Below are 27,099 nucleotides of genomic sequence, written 5' to 3'. Positions count from 1 at the left end.
TCCAAATACAGAGGAGACTTTAAAAGAACAGGTTCAGAGGTGGCATTCACAAAATTCTACTCCACAAAAGTAAGGGCCTCTTTTCGCATGCCGACTCTTCATTATAAATAAAGTATTTACACATCAAACACTTTGAGTTAGTTATTAATAATACATCCACAGCAGGGGATCTTAACAAAGATTAAAAAAATAATAATAATTGATGCATATGATGTGAAAAGTCAGAAATGGTTACTCTATTTGAAGCTCATCATTGACATATGCACAGTTTAAGTGCAGACATGATATGAATTCAAGTTTCTGAAATCTAATCTAATCTAATATTGAGACCAATCCATATCATTTACTGTTATTGCTGATATCTGATGTGTCCTATAGACGAAGACAAAATCTATACATAAGGATACTGTGAGGGCAGAAATTACTGTATTATTGACAAAGCAGTGTTGGTGGATTAAATCACTTAAATCACAAGCTCGGTCATTTTACAGTAATGTGAATTACATGCTGTCCAAGCGTTAACACTGGTGAAATACTGAAGTACTCTGCATTGCAACTTTGTGGTATACAGCACAGAATAATCAGCTGACGTGTATAAGTTTAAACAACAACACCCCAAAAAACAAACAAAAACAAACAAACAGGAGCACTCAACTCTGACATGCCTGTGGCAATGAAACCTATGCAAAGCCTTAATAAATCCAAAACGGTACAACATTTTGGTCTCTAGTTCACTTACTGTATGCTTTTACACACTTCACTGAAATAAAATATTTGTTACGAGACGATACATTTTGATCAAGGAGATCATTAGGAGAGGGTCCTGTCACAACTGCATTTTTTCTTTATTGCATTTATTCTTATAACTAAACAAGTTTATGTCTGAGTTCAAGCTAGCCAGGTGAGTGTTGCAAACCCTGTTGTGTTTGTGCTCCTTAGATGGATTCCCATTGATGTTACCCAAGCAGAAGTCTCAGCATTAGGGCATTTAAATTATCAGCACTTAAAAATCATTTTAACACTAACACAGGTTTCGCACGGCCCTCCAGTTGAGGTGATGCATTAGGAAGTCTAAGTGCATCTCAGTTTTCAAGTTTTAGCTTTACAATCCAGCACATGCTGTCTTTCTTACAGGGCAATAGTATAATAATATTTTCACAAAGCTGCCAGAACGATAACATCTGAGGACCAACATTGCATATTTAATGTGTCATCAGTTTAAGTCAATGCCATGGCTTTGTCCATTTCACCATTTCTATGTTTCTCAGTCCTCCTGCTTAGTACTGACTGAACAAGAGAGTGAATAATTAGCTCAAGCTATTTTCTTCATGTTCGTATTATAGCAGCTGACGTGGTAATTGCAGCCTTTCAGAGAGGGGGAGAGTATACAGAGAAGAGTATAGCTGCTCAGAGAGCTGCTGCCTTATTTAAGACCTCTTGCCTCAAGTCGGGCTGTCTGTCTGCAGCTGTCACACCATAATCACCCTCACGCAGCTGCTCACACACACACACACACAGGGGCACATGCACACAAAGCTGAATAATAGTCCCAATCAAACATTTTCTTTAATTTCAAAACCACTTTTGTTGTTTTTGTTTGAAGATAATATGGTCGGATAATACAACATCAGCTCCATCCACTGTGGAGTCTATTTCATCTCACTTCTAACCTTGTAAAGCACTCTCAAGTTTTGGAACAGATTACAGATAGTGTAGTGCTGGGGACAGTTGCTAAGCCCAAGGCATATTCCTATAATTAGCACCATAATAGATAACCACAGTCTGTACTCTTCATTTCTTCGCACCCTACGGCTGTAGTGATGAAGCTGTTACCACTTCAATTAGATCAGTGATAACACAAAGCAGTCTTTTCAAACTGCCATCCCACATTCTGGGCCACTGTTTACGCTTTATGAGGGATGTTGTGAAATGTGGCTTTTGCCTTGAATTTCCTGAGGTTCAACACTTTATAAATGTTCATATTTTTATCGCAGCTCAGTGCACACATTCTTCACTGGTTAATTCAATTGCCATTCAGAGCTAAAGCAGCATTTATCAACTCCAGGATATGCAGAGGCTTGAATGAGGAGAGACAATTACATTGTTTAAGTCACTCTGCCATTTGTGCGGCGCTTTACCTTGGACTGACAATGTTGTCTAACAATCAAACAAAGTGGTTCAGTGTGACTGTCTCAGTCACGAGAAAGAGCAGCACTCTCAAGTGATGGGTCTGATTTGTGCCAGAGCAGCAGGCTTCCCTCAGCACTACAGTTTGAGATAAAACAATATGTATTGCTGCTTAAGAATAGCAAATATGCAAACTTAACCTTTTACTCTGACAAAACTGATTAATTGGAAGCCTGCATGGATGGTTTTGATGAGAGCAGCCAAGAAGAGTCATAGATTGCCCTGCCAGCATTTTGTTTAAAACAACAACTAGACAGTCAAGTTTTAATATGTATATGGTGTAGGTCCCATGTGCAAATGTTTTGTGATATTTACTGAGAATATGCAGCAAAAACTATGCTCAAAATGCAATATTTCCCTTTCCATCCCACACAACAGACAAGTATTTTAAATATAATTATCACTGGGATTCCTGATCAGTTCTGGGGTTCATAACATTAAATAACCCAATCATCACCATCATAAAGAGTTAGAATAATGGTGGCATTTTGAACATGAATGTCTCTTCACTTGAAACAAAAGCTGGCTTATCAAAATGCTTCATCTGTTTAAGGGCTCTGAGTTTGCTGAGCAACAGATGGAGCCTGGATGGAAAGAGTTTCCTTACTGATTGACTGAAGCTGCGTGGTGGTGTAAGTCCTGAAAACACAACTCAGTAGTAACAACAAGCTCCCATGAATACTGTATCAAGAAGAGCAATTTCAAAACCAGAACTTTTCAACATATCTCCTGCTGCTAACCTGGGCCTGCCAGTGTAGCTATTGCTGCTGTCCCTGAGTGACATGACACATCATGAACAGTTTTGTCCATTCGTTCATGAACAATAAAATTCAATATTTATCTTCAGAAGTTTTAACAAATTAAACTTATTTCAACAATTCAAACTGAAGCTGAGCTACATTTTTAAATCATTGGACTATTTATAGATATGAATATTTACGGACAAATATTAAAGATTAAAAAGATTAAAGTGACATATTTTTGTCATTGGAGGGAACTCACTCCAACGAAATTTGTTCTCTGCATTTAACCCACCCAAGTGACATGCACACACACAGCAAACCCGGGGCAGTGGGCGACCGCGTGCAGCGCCCGGGGAGCAGTGGGGGTTAGGTACCTTGCTCAAGGGTACCTCAGCCATGGACACCGGGACGGGGAATCGAACCAGCGATCCACCGGTTACGGGTCCGACACCCTAACCGCTGATCCACGACTGCGGATAGTGTAAATATCAAAGTGATATTCTAGTCATAGATTATTGAGGTTGGTCCTCCTTCTTGAAAATACAATTAAAATATATCCTCTTTTATATTAACACAGTTTGATTATTTTACAAAAAATCTTTCTATTCTGGTATCAATATAAATGCAGAAGACCTTGTTCAGGAAATTAAGCAAAAGATGTTGATAACAAAAAGGTTTAGAGAATATCATAATTCACTGCCATTGTATCATAAAATAATAAGCCAGCAGACACAGCATGAGAGGAAAAAGAAGAAAAAACTCATGAATAATAGCTCTGAAAAAGACGTCTAAAAAGACTGGGATTTATTCAGGCTAATATAAGCTATCCTTTGACTTTAAGGCTATCCGGAAAACTAGAGAATTATGTGACACATTCTTAAATGAGATGATGATTGGATTTAAAGTATGAATGAAGGCTGTAATACTTTAATGTAAATCCTATAAATGTTTATTAATTGCATCGCATGAGTTCCCAAACATTATAAAGGGAAGGAAATAAAAACATGATGAGGCTTCAATTAGTCACACAAGTTCTTTCATCCAGAACAGCTATTTTAAATAACTCTGTACCACTTCTGGCAGAAATTAGCTCCCTTAGAAGCCTTTTAATCCACCAGGACAAAAATAAAAGCACTGCTGATTCACGCAGGTTTCATAATACACAAAATGATGATCATAAAAGACAACTGAAAATAAAGAGTCAGATTACAAAACACACCGTGATCACCAGAGGTTAAAAGATTCTTATTATGTATAAGTGAGGAGAATCCAGTTCTGTCGTCCTGCATTAATGTATGCTGGCATAAAAAAAGAATTGTAAGCTGTTGGCATTAGAGTATGGAGCTGAGGAGAGCAATTAGCCTGGCAATGAAAGATGGAAGCCCTTCCATCTGTATTCGACCCAGACTGTCATCCTGTATGTGTGTGTGTGTGTTTTTAAATACACACACACACCCACGACTGTCATTCTGCACACGTTGGTGGGCCCGTGACCAGTAATGTCGTTTCAAGTTGGGTCACACACATAAACAGGTCTGTGTTTGGGAAGCCTGGATTCAGCCTGTTAAAGCCACAAGCCAATAATCTCTCACTCTCACTCAGGGTATGTGTGTGTATGTGCCTGTGTTGGTGTTTGTGTGCAAATCAAAAGGCCAAATCGACAATGTTGGACTCAGCTGACAATCATCTGGTGCAGTGGACCAAAGGCAGGTGTTGAAAATGACCTTGACTGTCCTAGTAAAAAGCAGACTGACACACAGTCTGAAAATATCACAGGAACTTTTTTTTTTTTATCACTGAGCAACACAATGAATAATAAAATTACAATGTTTTTACAATTTTTTAAAATTTCAATCTGGAACTCTGAAATCGCATAAACTAGATTAACGGCATCATCCTCATGACTGAAGGCCATATTAGACATGTCAGACTACAACTACTGGAGGCAATGGACTGTTTTCATCAGCTTATATTCACCACATTTCATGCGTTTCTTTGAAATCAAATCAGAGAATGCTGTATTTGAAGGGCTGGATGGGTACATCTGGAGCTTCTCTGAGCGGGCACCAACATTTCTGAGACTGCAGCTGGGACACAGCAGTTCGACAAAGCCACTTACTGAGAAGGACCCATTAACATTTTAACGTGTCTTCACTCATTTTTCCAGGAGACCAGATCCAGAACTGATGACAATTTACAAGACAATAACTACGGTGGCTGAGAGAGCTCAACACCATACAAAACACTTGCAAATATGCAAAATGCAAGCAAACGAATAAAACATCTTTATTAATTTGACAGCACATGCACAGGATTTCTTTGTTGTATCTGGCTGTGTTGTGTATATTTACACCATACTTGCATAGTATGTTATGAAGTAACTGCATTTCATTTCAACCACAACACAGTTTTCTACCTTTCAGCTGTTCTCTGATTTGCGTGTATAGGGGGGTTAACTTTATTGGGATGTAATCGTATTTTTACTGTAGGCAGTGTTTCTGCTTTGCCCTGTGAAAACTAATAATTTCTCTAAATTTCAACATATATGAAGAATTAGCTGAAACAGACGGTCCTGTGAGGCATTTACATGCATTGTATAGATAATCCAATGGGGTTGTAAAGCAATAGTATACTTATTATTAAAGATCTTTTCCACATCAAGGGAGGCAAGACCTTTTGGTGACATTAAGTCTACAACTATCAATTTGTGCATAACGAATTAATCTGTTATTTAATCATATACAGAATGTCCTGAAGTAGTCAGAAATGCTCATGAGAACTCATGATATCTTCATATTGTCTGTTTTGTCTGACCAACAATCCAAAAATCAAAAATAATCAGCTCCCAGTCATAAAAACATAGAAAATTATGATTGAAACAGTTATTTGTGTACATCATTTTTCTGTCAAGCAACTAATCATTTCATCTGATCCATGATACTATTGATCATATGATATTTCCATTCAGGTTTATTTAACATCATATTGAGGATAATTCAAAGGGGAAAAGCCAATCATTGTAAGGTTGTCATATAAACAAGACTTGCTTTTTACCATTTAATAATTATTATGTTAATATAGTTTCCTATTTGAGCTGTCTGTCCACGTCACATCACAATGTTTTATCAAAGCAGTTAAGTGGTGCATGAATTGCAGCCTACGTGGCATAAAAGTAGTAAAATTCTATTAATAATTCAGTGAATAAATATTTAATCTACTCAGAAAAAGAAAACTGTTTAATAATATTTATTTTTACACAATAGCATTGTGTTTCTATTTTGAGTGTTGCTATGCCTCTTTGCCAATGTAAGAGGGTTAAAACATGTCAGGTTCTTCTTCTCCGCAGTCACATTAAATTTATAATATTTTAACGAGGCATAAAATCATCACACATTCACAACAAAATACTGTTTACTTCCTTCACCCAGCCTGTGTCTGTGTGTGGTAGCATGACTGATTTTGCCATTAGAAGCCCCTAATGATCATTTCACGCTCATAATACCATAACTGTCTGTGGCAGCGGTATTATCGTCAAATACTTCGTTATGCATTCCCCCGTTTTACTCTCTCTTTTAGTCTCGTTCACACTCCCTCTTGTACAATAATCATGTGCTTTCAAGCTGACCATTCCAACAAACACTTGTTCCTCAATATCTTGCACATCTCAGCTGTAATTATTGTTGTTGTCTTAAATGGCTTTGAGTAATTTATTGCATGAGCATATGAAAGCCACAGAGTGTCATAAGAAAGTTACAGATAATTACAACATGGGGCAGAAAATATGGCATAGGGAGAGCATTTAGAAACAGAAGTCTGGTTGATAGGGCTTTTTTGCAACTTGACAAGGATTAGACCACCTCGTGGAAATTAAATTGACCTCATGTTACAGGTGGAATTTAAGTCTCTCATTGTCATACACCTCTTTGTCTGTAAACACATGTACTTCAAACTCGATTTAGTGTAGTGACTTTCAAATGGGAAGTCTTATACCCTAAACTGACTATAATATTTATACTGATTTTTACATAAGCTAGCTATATGAATTGATTTATTTATGTTATTATTCATTACAATGCAGTTTCACTGTCCCATGTTGCAAAAAAATCTAAAAAATAAAAACACTGAACAACAATCAATATAATCTTCTATCTGTGTCATATTAAGAATGATATGTTAAGCCGAGCATGGACACGTTTATGATGTATATCCTGTTATTTTTTTAAAAAGTAATCTTTAATCTTCTTTTAATAAGGAATTCTTCTTTTTTTGGTTAAATTTGTTCCCCACCTTATTGAGACAGAGAGAGTTAAAGACACAATAAGGGAAGAGGACAGACTGCTCCTCCTCCTCCTCCTCTCTGGCTTCCGTGACTATCACAAGGATTCAGAGCTGACTCTAATTCAACAGGACTGTCATAGCTCATGAAAAAATCATGTCGTATAATCAAATCGGAGTAAAAACCCTGCGCTAGGCCTCACGGGAGTCTCCATGCGCCCTGAATATTTCATGTAATGGAGGCTCTCACCACCATGGAAACTCTCAACAGTTCAGGATTGCGTGCAAATATTGACTGTAGTGTGCAGGGCCAAGGGCCGGGAGAGGCCGACTGCGCAACCGAGCCTGAGTGAGTTTTATAAATAATGGTAATCACATGTGACACCACTTGCAGCAGGGGGGCTCGTGGCCACTCGTATCCTCATACTGGATTGCTGTTACTGAGTGCAGTGGCAGAGTTAAAACTGGGAAAAGCACAGCTGAGAAAGAAACTGGCAGCGGATGAGAGGGAGGGCGGAAAAAAAGTGCCCTGATGCATATGAATTGACAAATGTCTGTTTTGGCTGCTGAGAATGGAGCTCAATTGTAGGTCTGAAGAAACATCAAAACACAATTCAGGGCTGACATCCATTGGGCAGAGGAGAGAGGTGGGGGCTGACAGTGTATTCAGGCTGCAAGCGCTGCACTGTGGCTAAGCTGCTGGCTTACAAGGCCTTCTCCTGGTTCTCAATACAGAGAGACACCAGGCGTCCAAGGAATGAAAACTCAGTGAAGGTGAAGAGACTCAAAGTTGCAGTAATATGATGTTTTCTCCAGCTCTTACTGGAGCTGTTTTTAAGTTTTTCATAGAGGGTCTCATGGAGTGGATGGAGCTTCCTGATCTGAAAAATGAGGCAAATGCAGAAACTTAAACCTACATTCTTTCTAGTGGCCAGCAAAGGGGCAAGACCGGTGGTTGCAAAAAGGAGTCCTATTGTATGTAAACTTATACGAAAATGGCGCCCTGCTCAGTTGATATATTGCCTCAATAAACAGTTTCCTAATGGGTTTAGGGTCTCTGCAGTTCAAGCTTCAAGCCTTCTTCAATGCAGCGTTAAGTGTATTTTGTAAATTATGGTCCCATTTAGAGTAAAAATGACAAAAAAGTGGGGCATGCTTTGTTACATGGTTACTATGTAATTGGCAAGTCTCTACCAGGGCTTGTCCATGGGTTCTGAGTCAAACCCAATCACAACAGAAGTGGGCTCTCTGGCTCCATCATCTTGCCCAAACATGGTCACTTCTGGCTCCATAGACCAATATTGCAAAGGCAATATTGTTAAAGTCATGACCTTAAAACAGTAATCCACAAACTCATGGATGACATCATGATGGGTTTACACTTGGTCTCAAGTCAAGTCTCAAATCACTGGAGACAAGTCTCGAGTCTTTCAGGGCATGTCTCAAGTCAAGCATCACTCCCTTCATAGAAGTCCGCAGAAAGTTTAAGGTCTGCCAAAGCAAGTCTCAAGTTAAACCTGAAATTATTAAACACAATTCCAAGTCAAATCTTAAGTCTTTCGGCACAAACAGAGGCCCGCTTGTTCTTCCAAGTCTATAATCAATCCATAGTAGAACTGGTAGACTATAGAGTAGTGACTTGGGATCCCAAGTCTGAAGGCCAAAATCAAGAGACCCTATGCTCTTTGCATTTTCCCATGTGTTGGCAAGTGCACATACTCAAGCGCATGTAACAACCCTACAAACTCACACAACATTCAGAGGATAATCATTCCACTGTAGATATTACAAACACGGCTCAATGAAGTGCAGTTCAGACAGACAGTGTGAAAAGCAAACTGTATATGTGTGTGGGAAATGGTTGGGAGTGGTACCGTTTGCATGTATTATCTGCACCTCTCAGACGTGGTAATTGAAGCTCAGTGCTGTTATGAGTCTGAGTGAGAGGCAAATAAATGCATCTCCTCACTGCTAATGCTGAAATCCGATCCTGTCTGCACATATTTACTGTGGGCAGTGTGCTGTCTGTGCCCGTAAGCCTGTGCATTACGCCTGATTCATCAATCGCCTGTTTATCTCGCCAAGTGAGCAAGAAAAAAAAAGACCTGCAGTAAATTCCCATTATTAGATGAAGTGTGATGAGGCCATTGGGGGAGAGGAGACAGACAGCATGGCTTTGATGCAACAGCAGCCCTTCAGACAGTGGGTGTCGTGTGCTGGGGAAGATCATTAGTGGTATCACTTTGAGATGATGTTTTACGGTGTGGTGAGAGTTGATTTACTTTGATCAATGAGGGATCTGACTCTGGCGAGTAGAAACACAGTAAATTTAACAACAGCGATGTTATTAGCCTCATGGTTCCTGGACCATGAGGCCAACAAAGAGTTTATGACAAGCTGCTTCACATTAGACCTTGGCTCAGAAGGCTCAGGTTTTAAAAATGTAATCGTGGAGTGTCAAAACACCTCTGGATATTTCTTAACCGCTTTTTTCAAAGTTGTCAGAAAGTGTACGCAACACTTTTGATCATTTCTTAAATGTTTTCAACCGCTCATCAATCGCTGCATGTAAATAACATTAAAATTAGCTTTGTGATTTATTTGTATTTTTGGAATGATGCTGTACCAGTATATAAGTCATTTCAGTACATCAACGGATTCAGCTGTGTGCAGTCTCTCTTGCATTTGTTACATAGATGTTAAAACACCTAATTGGACCTTCAAAGATAGAAAGTCTATTTGCATTTAACGGTGCAGGAATCCTATCTCAGGCCTACCCATAGGGCCAGTTAACTAGCTGACTATGTAGCCAGTGTCTGAGCTCATAAGACCCCACGAAGGCCAGCTTTCATTAGGAAGGAACTCCAGATTTGATTGGAAAAGTTCAATTAAAAAAAGAGTAATTACCTGCTTCATACACAAGCCATTGCCAACTGTAAGTGTTAGTGCATAAGAATGGCAAAATTATTTTTCTATTCTTTAGATCAAACTTTCATCTATTCATGAATAGGTGCCAAAATTCTCTCTTTTGTGGAAATGTGGGTTTAATTATTTCTGTCAATTACAGGCTCACAAAAGTAGCGGGAGCTCTGTCAGTTTTGCTTTAATTTTTTCATCACTGTTGGAGACCAATAAAAGTCATCAGTTCTGTTTAGAAGGAATTCATTTTTCAGGGTGACATGTGTAATTAAATATTTGTATGGCTCCTCAGCTGGATCTGTAGGCAGTGTGGTGAGGAGGTTAATTGTGATTTTGTCTTGAGAGTGACAGAGGGACACTGGTGATTTCTCTTGTTCTGAGGTCCAGTATTTAGATGTGCAGTGAAGCTATTTTCCATCTGACTTTATGGCTAATATTTCAGAGTTTCGGGGGGTCAATAAACTGAAGTTGAAATATTTGCAATTTCAGTGATTTTGTCCATAATGTTAATGTCTGTTCTATGACATTTTGATGGCATCTCTAAATTTCGCCTTGTCTCGTATGTTTGCTATGAAAAAAACTGAAGCATGTTTTCTCTGAGTGTGAGAAGACACCTGTTGGGGAGCGGCAAGCAGAAAGCCACAAGCAGAATGGAGATAAACTAAATTCTTTGAGTGAGTAGCAGATATTTTTTACTCCACTCCATTTGCACAATCCTCACCTGCTTTGCTCATCAACAACCTTGCAGATGATTGCGATTTTAATAGCTACTCCATTATAATTTAGATCTGGGTATTATTTAGGAGGTTAGCATTAGCACAGGCTGTACAGCTACCAACAACTGAAAAAGTATAGAAACTAAGGAGCTGGACGTCTTGAATTTGGACAAGTAGTTGTATCTATTGTGAACCAGTGGCAGCTAAGTTTGGGTGGTGCTGGAGAAGTTACAGTAGGCTATGTGTAAGACAGAACAGTATAAACATGAAATATTTCAGGTACACAAAAATATATTGATGAATTCAGAATTTTTATGACATCTAAAATGATTGCAGTATGGGCAAAAATCGGATGTGCTGATTCTCTGTACTGGTGAGTGTTGGCCCAATCTGAGCACACGTCAAACTGGAAAAAAGAACAGTTTAATTACCTGAGCTGATTAAAAGATCATTTGCTCGTGCAGTAATGCTAATGAAATATCGGTGCTTTGTATTCACAAATGATATCAAATTCTATTCTTTCCTGGTCAGAACGGTCAGCATAACCTGAATCTGAAGTTAGACAACACAGAGAACCACCTGGCCTTTAAAATCAGTCCCAAGAGAAAGTTCTTTCTCTCTCTCTCTTCAAAGGGCACGGTGGTGATTCACTACCATCACTTGCCTTCCCCTGATGTCATGTTTGACCTCTTTCTGTTGTCTCTCCTAAAAGGAGGAAAGCACGCTATCCTGTGCTGTCGTTAAGACACTGCCTATTATGTCATTTATAATACATCCATTATTGCCTGTGAGTTCATGAGGTCTAATTCTGTGATAACATGTTTTTACATGTGGTACCTCTCGTGGTAAAAGCTTTACATGCTATACGATGGTCTTTTTCTGGAAAGGGCCACTTTCATATTAATGTGCACTTTCAAGAAAAAAAGAAAATGCCTCTCAATTTCTGTGACACAAAGAAACACAGTAGAAAAAGTCAAATTTCACTAAAACCCAACCTCACACTGTGGAAACTGTTGTATGTTTTTCTGACAAAGCAAAACTGTAACTGTTTTTTTTGGACAATTTATAATCTGAATGAGGCTGTATGTCAGTGTGCAAACAATCAGATTTTGTATTTATTTACTGTTGTCTATGTTACCTGTCCACCATTTCACAGGCCTCATGTATATGTGAAATGAGCTCTGGGAGATATGCTGTTTAGACAACGAAAGCACACAAACAGCTTTGCTGACACCATTCTGTATGTAATTACTTTTAGAGGTTGCACAAATAACAGATGGAAAGGTGACCTTTTCAGAATATTTATTTATGCTTGAAATTTAATCTGTCCCTGTCTGGTCTTTGTTGAAGAGAATGAGGGAAAATGCTCAAATATGAAAAGGAGGCGATGTTTGAGAAAACATTCAGAGAGAAACAGAGAGCTCTGATAAAGGATCAGTTTAACGCGTTAATGAGATTTTTCCATTTAATGTGTAATTTACAGAATGTAAAATTTGATTTCAGTAGAGTCTCTTGGACTTTTTTGAAGATATTGAAAGTGTGATACTCATTTTGCAATCGGTAATAACATCTCTACTCTACGTTTAGTGGCCTGGGCATTCTAATATCCCCCATGTTCAGCTGGTTGCTCATTATTTTCTAGTCAACTGACCTTGCAAAGCCAGTTTGAAGCTCGGTGGCATGTTAATTGCTCCCTGGCCGGAACCTGCTCTGTAAGACCCCAGCCACACTGCAATGAAGCCGACACAGCATGCAGCTCACGTGCAAATCGTCACTCATGGCATTTAAACTCCACAATTTGTCACTGAAAGTCTCAGATTTCCCAGCATTGTTTCTCTCCCACTGCGAGTGAGGGCTAATTCAAACATACTCATCAGCTTATCTCTTCACCGCCTCCCACTCCTGTCTCCTCCCATCTCCTCAAGAGCTAACTCAAAAGTAATTTGCAATTCTCAGCGGCAGAGGAATTGATGTCTCATCTTGGTGCTAGGTAACAGAATTATGTGAGTAATGAGAAAGCAAAGAAAAAAGGAGACAGACAGAGAGAGAGAGAGAGGCAGAAAAGACAGGCATTTTGACATGAAGAATTGGTTGCCTTATCTTCATTATTTTTCCTTGTGGACAGCAGATATGTATCGTAACATTTGCAGCAGACTTTGACATTACGGTTCATGTGAAAGAATTCCTTCATGATTCGTGCCTTTGCACAATAAGTTCAGAATATGTTTGCTAGAGGGCACTGTTCAGTTGAATGGGTCTTGTCTGTTTCATTGTGATAATGACCTCGGTTTTGGAGTTTGTGATGTGCACCTTTTATTCAACTGAGGATCTTTATCTGCAAAACCCTCGCCTACCCCCATTGTCAACATTCCTTTTCCACAAATAATGGTATGGTTAAGGTTAGACAAAAATCAAAGCTGGCAAATAAAGTATGGACAAGTTACCAGAATCATAGTCATTTGGTCCACGGAAAAGTCATACACTAATTGCAGGTCTGTACACACAAGGAGGAAAAAATAGCAGAGCTCAAGTATCCTACAAGACTGACGCTAAACATACACCTGTCTTTATGCCACAAGGCATACAACTTCCTGTATTTACGCTCTATGTTGATTGATGATGTTGGGAGTCCTCAAAGAAGCTCAGTACTCATTCAGCATGAAACCATCCTCAAAGATTCTGTGGGTAAAGTAGGCAAAAACAGCAGAGAAAAGAAATCATAATGCAATGAGCCTTGTTTCATAACATTTACTTTGGGCCTCAGTTCAATTCCAGATGAGAAAAAGTGTCTTAAAATAAATATAATGAGATGCACTGTGGCTGAGATGCAAGGATGAGAGTATACTGAGGTTAATAAAGCTTAATCCACTGAAAATGATTTAGAGAAAAGAATGGTATCACTGCAGTTCTAAGAGCACAAACCACAATTCCACTTCCTGTGCTATACATATCAATCTTCTTTTCTCTTTATGAGTCAGTTTTAAGTTGTCATTAAACGCTTTATGAAAAGGCTCAGTCGTTCACAAGCAAGAATGAGGATTGGTGATTCACCTCTGTATAATACTACATGGACTTGAGGGAGTAAAACCATCATTGGAAAATACAATTGGTTTGCAAATGATTGCATGCCAATTTTATTTATGGTTTGCATAACACTACACTGTAGTATTTACTACACTATGCTTTTTAATACTTACAGTGCATGTGCAGCTTATTTGTGTTATGTGATGTGATGTTGTGATGTCATTTTTTTAAAATCAATCTTTGAAAGTCTTAAAGACACATAATTCAGTGCACCGATGAATGAGTTCTACATGTTTAGTATATTGTTTTATAGCGGAGAGCCATATTGCTGATACCTCTTCATGGAGTGCTTTTGTAGTTCTTTTTTTTGTCCACCATTGGCACATGGAGGTAAGAAAACACATACCTGCATTACAAAAACATCCACTAGAGCACTGCATCTGACTTTTACTGTTATTATCCTTATAATATCCTGTTTAGTCCTTTGTCACATTTATAACATATTAACACAATTAGTAGAATTGTTTTGCACCACAGGAACTCCACAGTATAGTGAAAACCTTCTGTGGAACACCGTGGTATAATGGTGGCTCTTTCTGCATAAAATACCAAGGCAACGACAAGGTCATTGACACTGCAGCACAGGTTGACAGGGGTACCAATTAGTAAACTGGTAAGCCACAAGCCCCTAAGATGTGTCTGAAAAACATGGAATCATAGTGAAACTGTCCAGTAAACCAGCAATAAAACTGTGACAGCTGTGACCACTTAGAAAGCCCGACAAATAGAGTGCACGAGGAGTAGAAAATGCATTACAGCAATTATCATCGCCCGTCCCTATGTTTTCAGATTTTCTGCCTGAAAGCCGTTTATACAGAGAGCTAATGAACTGAAAAGAGATACAAGTGAAGTGAGATTTATCATCAGCTACAATACAGTATGTTGCAGGTCACAGTTACAGTTTGGTGCTAGCATGCAAATGTTATCCTGTTGTATACGCCGGAGTGACGTGTCACCTGGGCTTTGTCTGTCGCTGCAGTTAAGTTTATGGGGAAAATGTCATAACCAGTAACAGCCGATATAGTTGGGTAAGCTGGAGCTCATTTTAACTACTTTGTACAGGACTGCAGCTAATGATTATTTCACTTCTGGATTCATCTGCTGATTATTTTGTCGATAAATCAGCTGATTTGTTTGTATAAATTGTAAAAAACAGTGATAAATTTCATCTCAATTATCCAGAGTCCAAAGTGACACCAGCTAACAATCCAAATGTTATCATTTTTACAAATACACTAAGATGACTCAAATCATTCACAGAAAAATATTCCCATCTGAGAAGGTATGAGGGCAAGCACGTTTTTACAGGGAAAAAATGAAAACCCACAAAAGATCACAAATAATGACTTTTGGACTCTTCCAATTCCATAAAAACCATTTGAGCCTTCTTAGTCAAAAATCAAAGTAAAAAATAATGAACTCTAAAGCAGACAGTTGATGTTTTAAAAAAGCCGGTGAAAAAAAATGATACAAGTGAGACAGCGTCTGAGATTATGAAAGACAAAATGGAAAAGCTCGAGTCAGAGAGGGAAGAGTCTGAAGCATGGATCAAAACATCCTGCTGGAAAAAGGTGGGAAATAAAGTAAATGCCCTGTTCGCTCTCAGATATGCCAAGGAGTCCATCGCTGGACTCGTGGTCAACCTGAAGAGGAAAAGTAACTGCTGCACAGCTGAAGAACCAAAACGCCGCAAGGCGAAGTTTCTTTAGGGGATTCGGGTAGAAGTGGACATGTTTATGAAGCGAATGTGGAACTGGCTCAACCAGAAGACACAAGACCAAGAGGCAAAGAGTAGGACGACTCTGAGGATAATAAGGAAACAGGTGGCAGATCTTTCGGCAATCACAGAGAGACCCTCAGAAAAGGAATATGACACAGTACCATCTGCGGTCAAAGAAACACCAAATGTTTGTGAAGTGATCGGTGTTGAAGAAGCCGCTCGTGTCACTGACAAACCACCTGTCGGTGTTGAATAAGTCAAAACGTCTATTGAGAGCTGAGGTCCAGCTGAACAGGGTGGTAGCACAGGCTGTTCAACATGGATATGATGCAGGACTTCAGGTTTCAGAGGAGCACAGATGCTTCAGTGTTAAACACTGTGGCCTCGCAGCATAGAGATGACGGTTCAATTCCAGGCCTTCACCTTCTGGCTGTGTGCTCACTGTGTTCCTCTGTGGGGTTTACTCTGAGCGCTTCGGTTTCTTCCCACTCTTTAAATTAGGAGAAAAAAAAAACAAAGTGAAACCGCGTCAGATAAGATGGAGGATTCGATTACTCTTCTGGAAGGAGCAGAAGGAGTTTCTTCCAAGGAAAGCTTAATCTCTACAGTTACAGAAACCATCAAGAGCATCCTGGAGGCGAGTGATCTGAGTGTCATTAACAAAGATGACATCTCAGAAGTAGGACACAAACAGCTTGTGTCCAGCACCTCCCAGGATACAACAGGGCAGTGTCTGAGATTATGAAGGACGTAATGGAAAAACTCCAGTCAGAGAGAGTCTGAAGCAGGGACCAAAACATCCGGCTGGAAAAAGGTGAGAAATAAATACAACCTAAGCTGTGAAAACAAATCAAAAGACAAAAGAAAAATTTATGACAGCTTTGCTACTTGTGATTAATTGCGACTTTATAAAGACAAACCTTTCAGTTTGAGCACTAAAGAATTTTTGTTTTCAAAATTCTTACCTTTTTGATTAATCAATTATACTGATGAATTTTCGGAACATGGTGAAAAAAGTAACAACAATGAAAAGTTTCCAGAGCCCATGTTAATGTTAAGCTGTTTGTTTAGTCAAATCAACAGTACAAAATCCATCATAAAGGACCAGGGAAAGCCATATATATACCGTATTTATATATAAGTGTAAGTCCTGTGAGTAAGGTCAACAAAATGTCAAATGTTTCAAGGAATAATATGCACCCTTTTCCTCCTGCTTCTTCTGTGGCTACGATCAACAGAATAAACTCCAACTGTCTCCTCATTGCACAGATGAATTTCTGCTCATTTTTGTCATCAAATACAGACATTTATTTTTGATCACCTTCAGAAATGTTCATCCATTAACTCCCCATTGCAACTGTAGCACAAGGCCAGTATCACCAAACTAATGTATCGGTCCTACCCTGCATGTGTTTGTGGGTGTGAGTGTGCACCCCGGCATCTATGAGAGTGTGTTGCTCACTTGAATGGCTCTTGCTGAGAAGGCATCTGTTTGCATAACAGCCCTCAGGTAATAACAGTAAAAGAACCCACCTGCTGTGTGAAATGAACTTGATGCCATTCACACACACTCCTCACACAGACAGGTTGTGTTTATATTGCAGGTTACCACCAGCAGCCTCCCTGGAGGTCTCACAAGGCTGTAATTAGGTGAAGGGTGGGCTATCCAACCCCAAACACAAATCAACACACTCAGTGACTCAACTGAATTTTGTCTTGACCCATCACTGGACTAGTTCACCTGGAAGATGAACCTGAGCTGTGGGTAATTATTGTCATGTGGTCGGGAGTGAGGGTTTACAGTAACGTTTTATTCCAAGTAAGGTACTTGAATGTAAATATAAACCACCTTTGATTTGTATTATATATTTTTTGTTGATGGATCTGCACCACTCTGGTTGGCATATAATTTAATTCATAGTTTCTCAGACTTTTCTGGTATGCTAAAGTATTTTCAACCTCAAATGTTCAAGTCAGTGAGCTTAAGTATGACTGATGTGAAAATCTGTTTATTTAAAGACAAATTCACATGTCTGAGTAATACATTTGCATATGTTTGTCAGTGATTAGTGGTATTGTGTTCAGTGTGTAACAATTTAAATGCTTAGCCACATTGTTCATCAATGTGCTTAAATGTGGCTGTGTCATTAATTTGATAACGAAGCTTTATGTAAATGTACAATGATCAGCCACAACATTAACGTTACTGACAGGTGAATAACATTAATCATCTGTTTACAATGCAATGTCCTGCGGGGAGACCTTGAGTTCTGGAAATCATGTGGATGTTCTTTGATTCACACCACCCACCCTAAAAATTGCAGACCATATACCCCCCCAGATAAGCCATCTTTACCCTTTCAACATTGACGTAACGAAAATGCATCAATACATAAATTATTGGAACAATACATTATTCCGATATATACACATATAGTGGGTATTTTGACTGTTGGTAGTTTAAATTCATGGTTTAATTGTAACAGTATTTCTGGTGAGAGTAATAGAAAGTGTATTTCTGCAGTCTATTGCTACTTTTTACTTAAGTACAAGATCAAAATTCATCTTCCATCTCTGTGCACGAGCATAAAAAAAAGGAAATGTGTGCACCATTGGCACCAGTCTAACTCTCCTTCAGCCCTTTGCCAGTAATGACCTAATAGCTACATGATGTGCACTAACTACAATGAACTAAAACCCTTCTGGTGATAACATGATTTTCCCTAAAGGAGAGCTGGCAGAGTGGAGGAATGAGGAGGAGAGGCCAGCCTGCTGCAAGATGTATAGCTCTTTGGGCATAATGCTAGAGGGGAAACAGACCTGGGCTTTATCCAGACAGTAATTGCATCATCAATTATAACAGCTAAATGCTTTTTAAGTCACCTGCTGATGTGGCCACCATTAACCTCACAACTCCAAGGTGAACACCGCACTGCACAACGTATGTCAAGCATGCCATCAATGCACACCAACCCTCAAGTCTGCTGTGCATTTTTCCTGATGGACACTAAACTAAAAACATACATTCATATTCCAGTAGGACGAGATGTTTTCTTGCTTGTAAAACTTCAGTTCAGATGAGAACAAAAGTGTCAACACCCATATAAATGGGCTTTATTTTGAAATCAAAGTTCCTTCTGTGCCAGTTTTGTTGATAATGTAATGCAGCCGGTGAGTTAATATGCCCTCTTTCTCTCTCTTCCCTGCATGAGCCTCTGTCTCTGGATCTCTGACTGGGAAATCGATGCTGTCTCCAGCCCAGCATAAGTCAATATGTGTCACAGGGCCTTTTCTCTGGAAACGTTCATATGTGTTGCATAGCTGTGGCTGCGTGAGTGCATTCAAACGGCATACTGAGGCCAATAAAATATCAGGGGTTTTTGTTCTCATATAAAAAGAGGCCAGTTTGCTGGTCTTTATCTCAAAAAGTTGTTTAGTTTATTGGTGAAAGACTCAAAAAAAAAAAAAAAAAAAAAAAAGACTTAAAAGCAATAATTTACTGTCTTGTTGCACAAAAAAAAAAATCTAAATATCTAAGGACATAATGTAATGTTATTAAATTTAGGACTCCTGTAGGGATATTTGCTGAAATCTTTGGCCTTCTCACTTGGTGAAGTTGACATATTTTATTTTACAGAAGAAAACTGGATTGTGTTGTCCGCATTGCTTAAACAACAATCAAATTAGGATTTTTTTTTATCCACAAAAATATCAGTTGTCATTTATTGGTGTATTTACTTGATTATTTACAACAGTGGGCTCTTGTACTGACACCAAAAATATATCCAAGTATATAATCTGTTGTGTAAAGGCATTCTTGTGTGTGTGTTTGTTTTTATTTATGCTACTTTATATTTTGTATAAGAGGAATTGTTGCAGGTTATGTGTGGGTCTCTGTGTGTGAATCCCAGGGGCTGTCACCTGTTTTACATTGCTTTCAAGGCACAGGTCAGGCTACAGGCTAAACCTTCATGCCGGGTTAGAGCACACGCAACACGCCATGGGGCTCTGGGACCAAACCAAGTCTCTCAGGAGGATCAGAGCCAGTGTGCATTATCCTCAAAAACTCAGATTTTCTCCTTTAAGACATCCACTTAGAAGTGATGATGGCTGGCGAGATATTAGTTAGCATTAAGACAATGATAGTCAAAATTTCATTTTTTTTTAAAATTTGTACTGAACTGTGCTCAGGTGAAGCTTGACTGTGTAAAAGCGTAGTCTATGAATATCTTTGTTCAAAGTGATTAGTTTATGAGAGGCAGAAACCAGAGTCAGACAGACATATGTCAGACTAGTGACTGACTGATCTGTGCAAGCAAATGCTAATAGCCACGATGAGGAAAACAAAAAAAACTGTGCTCTGACTTTGTGTCCTATGATTTTGTATTACGGATATCATTATTGATTCTCTTTCTTGAAATGGTAATCTTTGCCAGACAGGTTTGAGAGGTGCACTTTGACATTGTTTTTCTTGAATTATCTATGTATGAAGTTGCTGTATGTGGCGACTTTGTCTTTGTATGTATGCATGTATCACAAACAAATAGGAAATGCAAAATTTCTTTCAAAGAAATATGAAATGAAAATTCCAAAAGCGTGCAGATTAAAGCTGAGTTTATTTTTCAGCCGTTTAGTTCTGTGCGCTTTATATTAATTCTTAAAGTGTGAAAAACCAAACAAATGCAGCAGAATCTAAATTTCAAAAAAAAATATTGTCCTGAGAAGAAATTGAACAAATCTTTCCTTTCAAATCTTTACTTTCACTTTATATTGATCACATTGAATGCATGGGAAACAAAGCTGCGGGACTTCCTCAGAAAAAGGTTGTAATAAACCTGATATCAGAGAAGCTTTAACATTAGAAGATCTTGTGATTAAACACAGGAAATCAATTAGCCAATATACAGACACAGATAAATGTCACGATGATCTGTATTTCTATCAGAGGGAGAGAGAGACGGAGACTGGCCTCCTGTGTCTGTGAGCCTCCAGGCTGTGCTTTCAATCCAGAATCAATGTTACTCCACTTAGAAGTAAATTGAAACAGTTTTTCCATCGAGTCCCCACCATTTTAATTTTCACCTGAAGGGGTCAGGGAAAGGACACTTTAGTGATGATGAAAGACATTTTCCCATTTTCACAGCTTGGTCACGCTTTGACACATCATTATCCCATTGACTTAATACATGGCTTCCCCTCTGCCTCACCCTTCCTCCCTCGTCTGTCAACACCCGTCTCTCTCTCTCTTTTACATCTACTTCTGTATACATCTACCTGTAGATACTTGTATGTATTCCACAATTCACCCTTCTATACTTCCATAACAGTGGTCCTTTTGCTTCTCATCTCTTAATGCTCTCTGCCCATCAGTTTTTCATCTACTGTTTCTCAGTTTTCTGCCATTTCATCCCCTCCACCCTGATTCTCACACCTTTAATGCACTCAATCCATCTCCACACTGAGTGCCTCTTCTTTTATATCATCTTCCCCCTTTGTCATCCTCTCCCTGCACCTGCTTTGTTTTCTCTGCTGCAGTTCCCTCAGTGGGTGCCAGCTCCTCCCTCTTCCACTGTAGAAAATTTAATGCCCCCAAAACAAAAATCAAATCTCAGACTGAGTAAAGAGGTATTTCTGCCTTCCACTCTGCCAGAACAGGGTTTTCACTTCCCAGTCTTAATCACCATCGATAACACAAATATAAGGTCCCTTGGATGTTGCTCCTGAACTTCTCTGCACCTGGGGAGAGCTTTGATAGCCCTTTCTGGCCAAATTTAAGAAAATGGTTCATGCACATGAACACTTGCAGATTAAAGACAAACATATACACACACAAGCCTACATTCACATAGGCAATACATGCATGGACACACAACAGGAAAGATAACTGTTCATATGTGTTCATATGAACACTCACACACCAATGGAACAGTCATTGGGGGCAATTAGGGTTCAGTGTCATGCCCAAGGCCACTTCAACATGTAGACCACAGGGGTCGGGGACTGAATCACTAACCTTCTGACTGATGGACGACCTCTTTCCCTCCTGAGCCACAGCCGCCAATCTATATGAGAAATATACACTTGCTATACGAGCAAAAATAGCACAGAAAACCTAATTCAGTCACACACACACAACCTGCCTGCATGTAACAAGCACTCAAGCTAAAACAGAGTGCAGAGTGTGTATCCCACTATTAAACTGTGGACAGGATGTAGGGTTGTCAAGTGGGAGGTGTTCTTCACTGCTGACTCATGATGGTGTCAGAAGAAGACCTTTGGACAGATACTCCTACACCACTCAAATTCCTGAACACTGGACAAACTTGCTGCAAGCAAATAGAAAGCAACATCTCAACCTCTTACTCAGGTAACAGGAAATAGTCAACTGTAGTACGTGCAGGGAAGTTTAAAACTGATATTAGAATATTACACAACGTCTTTTTAAATGAACATTTATATAACTATCACTTTCACAGACCATTTGCACATAGTCAAACAGTATAAACGAAGAGTATTGCTTGCTGGTGCTGTAACACTCTGACACTAATAAAGCCTTTAGAAAGCAGACCTGCTCCAAAAGTGAAAGCAGAGAAAATGTACTGACCTGGACAAGTTCTCCTGTGAGCCACGGAACAAAATCACTGCACTCTGGAAACATGCAGCAGTGCTGTTTCAGCACCATGGACGGCTACTGCACAGTGGCAATAACATGTGGAGGCTTACTGAGCAATGCTATCAGCACCTCCTACATATACAACAGGCGGTAGACTATCTATGACTGCTGGACATCAGAGCAGTCATTATGGTGATGTACACTAGTCAAAATAGCTACTAAGCCTGACAAATTTCTCTATCTTGATAATGCATCTGTACATCAGGACATATTTCCTCATAAACCTACAACACACATACCTGTTACTATTATTTATGAGTTTAATTTCTTTAGCTAATACAAATGATGTACAAAGGATAACTGATACCTGTCAAAGAATACGAAAATCTAACATTGACAGTCTAAAAACAAAACACTTTTGCAAATATAAGGTTGCACAACTGAATAAGTAATTTCTAACTGAATAATTATTGAATAAATAATAATTATCAGTTCAGGGTCACGCAGGAGCTGAAGCCTAATCCACAGGCAAGAGGCAGGGTAAAACCTGAACTGGTCACCAGTCAACTGCAGGGTTGACACACAAAGACAGACAACCACACGCACACACCTGTGGGCGATGTACAGTGGCCAATTAACCTAACATGCATGTTTCTGGGACTGTGTGAGGAAGCCAGAGTATGCGGAGAAAACCCACGCAGGCACAGGGAGAATAGGCAGACTTTGCACAGAAGGGCCCAGACTCGGACTGGGAAATCGGAACCCTGTTGCTGAGGCAACAGAGTTAACCATTGCACCACTGTGTCACCCCCAAAACATTAATATACAAATACAAATCTGAACACCCTCAACCATTTGGGAATCCTTTATTACAGAGAAGAAATGATAGGAAGGACCAGGGGTGCACCAGTCCATGGTTGGTGGCTTAACCCTTCAACTACTAATATAATCTGACCTAATTTACTCTTACCCAAGTTCTGCATATTATTACAACTGTAAAATTATTTATAACAGTACACCAAGATCAGAGGAAAGCAGTTTCCATCAGTTGAGTGGTTGGTCAGGAGCAGTGCAATCCTGGAGGAGCAAAATAATATTGGAAAACGATTCTTAGGCAGAGTTTGTTCTTTGTGATGAGTCTTATCTGTCTGGACTGTAATAGCATGTGACTGTTCTTGAAACAATACAAATCACTGTAACATTCAGACATTATTTTGCTTTTTCCCATTTGCTGCTCAAAGAATTTACATGAACTCTAACTCTGGTTTCTTACAGCTGCTGTGGCCAGCACTAACTGTGTCCTTTATGTCCTATCCATATTTTAATGGCAGGAAGTGGTGTGTGGGCGTCAAGCGAGGGAGGGCCACTGTGGAAGCTCTCTGCTCCCAGGATAATTAAATCAAGCTTTAAAATGTAAATATACCATAAAACAATAGTGAGCTCCACTGGTTTTAATTGATGCCCATCCTGGATGCTCAATGAGGCTGTTAATTTTGGCTGATGGCTCACTAAAGCTGCATGATCACTGACAGCAGGCCTGAAGATAGAAACCATCATACCCGTCTTCACGGTCTGTCAGGAGTGGATTTGATCAGAAACTTTTTAAGGCGAAAACCCAAAGGAGAGTCGTGCAATTCCTGAAACATTAACTCCTTTAAGCACACACAGCCCTATGTGTGTGTGTGAAATTCTAACATATCTTATCCCTGACTAAGGCATAGCGTACTAGCTCTTTGGCCCCACATTACTTACCAATGACAGTCCAATTTACAGTCAAATTAGAGTAGCAATGAATTGATGTAATTGTAACCTGCTCTACATTGGTATCTTCTACCAAACATTAGAAAATACCCTTTGACTGATCTGGGTTTTGAAGGACGATACAAGGGCTGGCCTTTCCAAAGCTGCGTATCCTACAGCACACAGTACGGTCACTGTTTTTATATGTATTCCATTGTACAGTTCTTGTGTGTTTGCATGTGTGGAAGTCCAGATAGTGATTTATTAATGAAGGAAAGAAGGCCTTTTTTATTCAGCCAGAACTGCTTTAAAACTCTTTACCAGAGTCGAAAAGGAAATATATAATTCATAAGTGCTAATACAGAGGCCATTCTGTATTGCTGAGAGCAGTGGCATGATGTAACTTTTGATGATGCTTCATTATGACCCAGCATTTAAGAATACAGACACTGTTAGTTTTAAACAAATAATATATCCATCCATCCATTTTGTATACCGCTTATCCATCAGGGTCGTGGGGGGGATGGAGCCTATCCCAGCTGACTACGGGTGAGAGGCGGGGTTCACCCTGGACTGGTCGCCAGTCAATCGCAGGACCAACACACAAAGACAGACAACCACACACTCTCACACCTAGGGGAAATGTAGAGTAGCCAATTAACCTAATGTGCATGTTTTTGGTATTGTGGGAGGAAGCCGGAGTATCCGGAGAAAACCCACGCAGGCACAGGGAGAACATGCAAACTCCACATAGACAATAATAATATATCTGTAAGATATCTATCTTATATATCTATAAGAATATGGTTTCAGCTGTTGCAGGAGTGAGAGGTAGCCTTCTACAAGTGCTGTGGATCCTGGGTCATTAATGGTGCGTAGGCAACCCCAGCTACTTGTTATAGACTTGGAAGGGCTTCCTGAAAATGGAGAAGTTAGTTCATGCTGAAAACACATAAACTTGCCAAAAACTCAGAGTGCTCACTCCTCTTTTCCTCCCCCTTCTCTCGCACTTCCTCCTCCACAGTTTCCCAGGCTGACTTTGCCTCCCTTTCGTCATCTCTTCTCAGCTTGTCCCCTGGCCAGCCTCCTTCCCTACCTGTTCTATGCATCACCTCTTTACTTATATGTCCCTCTATACTCTCCCAACTGCCATCCTAAATTTACTTCCCTTCCTCTCACCTAGTTATATAATCTTTGGTAGGCAGAGAAGCTTATTTTTTAATGACAGTGACATGATGATAACCATGATTATCATGTATTTTACTTGTCTGACACTAGACCTTATGTGCAACTGTCTGTTCATGCTGTGCCTTTCAGTATCTTTTAATGCAACACCTTTAATATCTACTGGAAACCCATTGGGCTGCTTTGAAAAATGAAAGTTAAATTTGATTTGCCCTGGTCTCACCACCACCTGAGCCTGCTCTTCTCCCACAGGAAACTCTCATCACAGTGTGATGCAATTTCTTCAATTACACACTCGAGGCATAATGCGCAAAAATAGCTGAATTTCTGTACTAGAACACCAGCAGTCACACATGAAAAAAACGTGTGTGTGTGTGTGTGTGTACTTTGTAGGCTATAATTGTAACTAAATTCATTTGATGGGGTGGTTGGAAAACAAATTTGAAGTGGTCAGTGTTTGGTTTATTGCTTTATGCCTTAAATAGAGTATGCGTGACACAGATAGTTTGGTTTTGACTGACTTGTTAAGTCTCATTATTAAAAAAAATTTTAAAAAAAGGTGGACTCAATGCTGACTCCTAGAAAAATCCTCTCACATTTGAACTTTTCACACAACTACGTGACATCCCTCAGCTCTGGAGGATAAAGAACTGTAGTACCCAGATTAGTGTTCATCTTAACTAATTATCCACAGCTAATTAATGTGAAGGAAAAGCAATCAAAATGGCTACACCTGTCTAATTATATACAAGTCAAACTGTGTGGGGTTTTATCCAAGAGAAGGTGAGTGATGAAAGTCTCAAGGTAGGACTCCCGTGCTGACAACCTGTTTAATTAGGATTAAAGAGGAAGTTGTTAATTAATTAGTGTATCATGGTTGACTGGCATTGGATTCTTCATGGCCAGAGTTAGTTGGTGCTTTGAAGACCTGTGGTCTGAAAACTTCTCAGCAACACTGAAACTTACAAGGGCATTGATTTTACTGTTTTATAATGCCCCAGTTGCTCTCAAAAATATTTCTGAGGAAAGATTAAATGTGAATTTCTAAAAGGATAGGTTGAGGCTGTGGATGTTGCAACTATTACGTGAGTGTTTATTATCAAATCCATTGTGTTTGCTTATTGAGGATGGCCAAATCAATTTAATTCCACTCTACGTTTTCACTGCTACCTCTCGCCAAGGCAGATTCTCATATAACAAGCAAACGCTAACATTATCTAATCACGGATGCCCAGGGAGTTGAGTTAAGGTGGGTCACCCACTCAAGTAAAGAGAGAAAATAAGGTAAGAAACGAGGAAACATGACAGAAAAGAGGAAAATAAGATACGGCAAGAACAGAGAGGCAAATAAAAGAAAGGGGTGAACAGTGAGTGATTATTATTAAGGATGGCTCTGAATCAGTTCAGTTATCAAATCAATTCCTGTACTTTTAACTTTTAAATTTCTTCAAATACCCATAATTTTTGTCATGCAATTAAAAGCCAGATAACGTATCAAACCACTTGTAAAAGTCACAAGAATCCAGGAGATCCACGTACATTACTCACATAGATGCACTAAATAAAAGGGTAGTTGTCGCTGTAATCATTGCTGTTTCGACCCTGAAGTTCTGGTACAATGACTTCACTGCTAAAGATAGTGGACATTTTGCTAAATTTTTACATTGAAATTTGGATATTGCTCAGAAAAAAAACCCACAAAGAGTAAATTTAGTATTTGAAATAACAAATGAGTGCTTTAGATTTTATCCTCCATCTTTAACAGTGTTATGCTATGAAGGAATCATTTTACAACACCAACAACTCTTTCAACCCACTTGTTGGTGTTTGAGTGTTAAGAAAATGCTAACATTATTTAATTTGGTTTGCTTTAATGCAAACATAATGGGCAAAATTAGGCTTGTAGTGAGATGGAAC

At 39.2% G+C, this 27,099-nt stretch overlaps 1 protein-coding gene across 1 annotated transcript in view; it reads right to left on the bottom strand.

Annotated features, from left to right (window-relative positions):
• The window catches only part of LOC124066929 (ephrin type-A receptor 6-like), a 174,716-nt gene extending 153,040 nt beyond the window's left edge, over positions 1-21,676 (bottom strand). The window contains exon 1 of the mRNA XM_046403801.1: positions 21,658-21,676. The gene's annotated coding sequence lies outside the window, so the exon portion shown is untranslated. The remainder of the gene's footprint in view (positions 1-21,657) is intronic.
• Positions 21,677-27,099: the final 5,423 nt, after the last annotated feature.

Source organism: Scatophagus argus, chromosome 11 (genome assembly GCF_020382885.2).
Source record: "Scatophagus argus isolate fScaArg1 chromosome 11, fScaArg1.pri, whole genome shotgun sequence".
In the NCBI taxonomy this organism is placed as follows: Eukaryota; Metazoa; Chordata; class Actinopteri; family Scatophagidae; genus Scatophagus; species Scatophagus argus.
This window is presented reverse-complemented; position numbering and strand designations above follow the sequence as displayed.